The sequence below is a fragment of the Dasypus novemcinctus genome, chromosome 10 (assembly GCF_030445035.2).
Source record: "Dasypus novemcinctus isolate mDasNov1 chromosome 10, mDasNov1.1.hap2, whole genome shotgun sequence".
NCBI lineage: Eukaryota > Metazoa > Chordata > Mammalia > Cingulata > Dasypodidae > Dasypus > Dasypus novemcinctus.
In genome coordinates, this window is record NC_080682.1 from 98,364,901 (window position 1) to 98,369,169 (window position 4,269).

The 4,269-nt window shown below is 34.4% G+C and overlaps 1 pseudogene; it reads left to right on the forward strand.

Annotated features, from left to right (window-relative positions):
* The first annotated feature begins 821 nt into the window (after positions 1-821).
* Positions 822-4,055, forward strand: LOC101447802 (armadillo repeat-containing protein 10 pseudogene; annotated as a pseudogene).
* The last annotated feature ends 214 nt before the right edge of the window (positions 4,056-4,269 follow it).

Consider the following 4,269-nt stretch of genomic DNA (forward strand, 5'->3'; position numbering starts at 1 on the left):
CTGCCTTAGCACTCAAGGTTGTCCATGATAGATGACTGTGAAGGGGAATGCACCCAATGCTTATTGCTTTCAGGGTGTAGCTGCTCATGCATTTTGTGTTGAGAAAAGAGTGGTCCAAGGAAAGAATAAAATATATGTGTTCCTACACATTTGTGAGTTATGAATGGTTGGTTGATGAGGAGTCTGTATGCAGAATTTATGAGCCATCAGTAGGATCAGATCTGAGGAAGAGACCTGTACTTGGATCTAAAGGAGTGGGCAAAAAGTGTAAATGTGTGTTTATTTAAGATTAAGCCCCCCAGAGAGCATCTGGCATGGAAAAATAATGAAACTGAATAGGAAGTTTGGCTTGGTCCATTGATGGGAGCCATCCTCTGGCACTGACCATTCCCACTGCTGGAACAAAGGTCTGGAAGCCAACTTTGGGGTGAGTGGATGTCTTGATTGGATGCAATTGCATGTAATTCTACACACCAACTCTATTCTGTTAATTCCTGCCAATAAGAGAGCTGGTATGATTCCATCAACTTATTAGATGAATCAGCCACATGGTGCCAAATTAATTATATTGGACCCCAAACATTCTGGAAGGGTAAGTTGTTCATCTTGATTGGAAATAGTCACTTAATTTTCTTTGCAGGATTACCTTTGCTGCTTGGAGGGCCTCAGTCAACACAACTATATGAAGGTCTCTACAAAACCAGAATCTTGCAAAATGTCACAAGAGACCAAGGAAACAACTTTACAGCAATGAATCTGTGGCAGTGGGCACATGATCATAGTATCCCCTAGTCCTTTATGTATCACATGACTCAGACAACATGGGCATAATAAGGTAATGGAACAATCTTTTAAGCTGCTTCAGTAACAGTACTCAACCTAGCCTCCACAATTTGGTTTCAAAAAAGCCCACTGAGAAAGTCCCCAGTGGGTTAACCTGGAACAATTTGAGCATGAAATTAAAAAGAAAAAGAATTACAACTGGGTTATAACACAAAATATAAATATATTCCATGACTCCATACTGACATGAATAAATTACTGACTGTGTGCCTGAATAAACAAATAAAAAGTAATAGCCATACTGCCCATGCAGAAGAATTCAAAATCATTTATGTTGCAATTTTCTTCAAAGAGATGGGGCATAACACTCCACTCCTTAAATATGAATTATGCAGTGACTTCCTTTATTATGAAAAGTGGGTAAAGAGCAACTTTCTCAATGGAAATACTGGGCAAACACTACTGCAGCCAACTGATCAAGGTTAATTTCAATAGTGAATTTTCTTGTTAATAGTATAAATTCTTGATATGATGTGAAAAGAATGACATTCTACCTTTGTGGTCTTCCTCTCAAAAACTCATAAATACTAAGATGTCATTTTAAAACTGTGAATAAAAAATCCTTGTTTTATAATCACTGTCTGGTATTCAATTTAATAACCTGGCAGACTAATGAAAAACTGAAGAGGAATAGGGCATATTAGAGAGTAATCTATGACTGGTTTCTGCCAAGAAAATAAAACTTGCACACACAAGTACTTATTCCACACTGAGTTGCTGGGGTCGTTAGACAAAGTGGTGCTGAGGGGAATAAGAGCGCTTATAATAAAACCTCAGCCTAGAGTTGGAATTTGAATGGCCTAAGAATTAATATGCAAAATGAAATTGTGTTAATAAGTGGAAGTAGTGAAAAGTTAATGGTGGACACAATGATTGTTAGAGGAGCCTGCAACCCATTAAAGCAGGCTAATTTAACATTTACTTGAAAACGGAGATTCCTCAATCTAAAATGTATTTAATCTGTCTCTCTCTCCATATATGTATGTATAAAAAGTACATGATTGATGTATAAATGTGGATATGAATATCTGAGTGTGCTAATATTAGCTTTGGATGATAGTTTTTATTTAACATTACATTCTATTTAGTCATTTCACCAGAAACTTTAAAAGCACTGTTTTGATTCTTACAATGTAAACTATTATGTGGATGTTCCATGATTTGATTATTCCAGTCCAATGATATATATAAACATTGTACAAGCACATTATGTAATATTGTTCCAGATATTATGTTATGATATAAAAATAATGCAGATATAGTTTGCTCTATTTGGGATACAGCCTAGATGGGAATCGCTTTTATAGAATACATTCCTAGATGTTAAATCCTTAAACGGTAGCCTAGAGGTTGCTAATTGTCTATCTGAACATTGGTTACCTACTCTTCTTGAGAAATAAAACTTGAAGTTTATTGTTGGTCAGGTGGCAACATTAAATACTGGTAATCCTTAATGGACATCACTTTAAGAAATACGCCCCTCTCACTAATTCTAGCCAGTGATGTGTAAACAAATGTCTGCAGTGACTTCTCCGTCATGTCTTTATTATGCCCCTGCTTCTATGTCTTCCTTCCTGCATGTTGATATGTACCTGATTGTAGTAACTTATGTTGCCATAATATTTTAAGGCAAAAGACAGCAGGTGGCAAAGAAGGAAATAAAAGGATTCAGGTTCCTGATCACATGGGGTCCTGTATTGTTTACTTTTGGCTGTTTTTGGTTTTGTTTCACAATTTTTAATTTCTGTATTTTGTAAGCTAATAATTTCATTTTGCTTGTTTATTTGATTGGGTGGTTTTAACTAATATAAAGAAATCAGACATTCTTAAAAACAATTGGTGCATTACATCATGTTATCTTCCAAAATCATTGTACAAATCAGTATCCTATCAGGTGATATGTAAGTGAGGCAATATGACCAAGACCTTCATAGTTGTAAGGATGATTCTTTTTAAAGGATTTGTCACTTTGCTCATCAAAATATTTTATCTCATTAAAGCTTTAATTGAAATTCACAAAGTGGAGATACTTAATATTTTCATATTTTATGAATGATGTGTAGCTGATTTTCTTGAAATTTTCAGGTTGTGTCACATTCTTCATTTATTTATTGCTCAAAATATTATTAGCAGTTTCAAGGAGTCATTTTAATTTAAACATATTATGATTTTTTTCCTAACATTTTTGTTTCAAATATTTTTCCAATGTATTTATATTTATTTTGGTTATAGTATTCTAGCCATATATATTTCTTGTATGATATTTTAAATATAGTTTTCCTTTAGGTACTTACTCTGCCTCATGTATTAATCATCTAAACATGAAACATACTTTTTAGATATTTACCAATCCAACATTGTAAAATTTCTAAATTACTATTTTCTACAATTATTTTAATTATTTCCTTCTACCAATTTATCATAGCTTGGCTTGCTCCTTGCTAACATAAAAGATCTTGAAAATGTGAGTAATCTATTTTTGTGCCCAATTTTCAAAATCCTTAAAGCACTCAAGGCCTGAATGCTGAACAATTTCACAAATTCCATTACATGCTTGAGTTAACTGAGGACCCACTAATTACTGAAAGAGCTTTGGTCACTGAGTAATAGAGCAGCCTCTCTAGGTAACCAAGCCATTAATCATAAATTGGGTGGTATTCCTGTTGTTGGAATCATGATGAATAGTCCAAACCACAGTATTAAAAAGAAAGCTTTAAATGCACCGAGTGACCTGAGTCTGAATGTTGAAAGTCAAAGCACAATAAAGATATACATAAATCAACATATGAGGAAGTCTCTAATCCACTGAACTCTGCTGTGCAGCTGGCAGGTCTGAGACTTACCAATGACTACCAGCACATGCTTAACAGTTAGTTACCTTACAGGTCTTTTCTACCTGTTATTAACAGGAAATGGAAGAACCAGTGTTCAAGTCTGGAAACTACTATTGAATTTGTCTGAAAATCCAGCCATGACAGAAGGGCTTTTCAGTGCCCAAGTAGATGCATCCATCCTCTGTTTATGACAGTCACATAGTAAGGGAGATTCTGCTATCCAGCACTTGCATTATTTCAGAATTTAGACAAATGCTTCAAAATGGATGGCTGTTTAGCTTTGTTGCCTACTTTTTCAAAAGGTTCACTGTTTTTCCTATTCAAGGAGAAAAATGTGCTCAGAAAAAGAGTTTTTTACCCACTATGATGCAAATGTGATGGAAAAAAGTTGTAATAAAATGCTTATTGGCCATTTTCCAAAATATAACATAGTCTGGAAGTAACATGTTTAATAAATTTTAGTTTTCCAACTTCCTTATAAAGGGGATTCTTTCCACTACTAAGTTTATACAGTAAATATCCTGTTTCATCATTAACAGCTATTAACTGACAAGGCCATCAAGTTTATTTTGGGCCTTTTTATTCATAACAA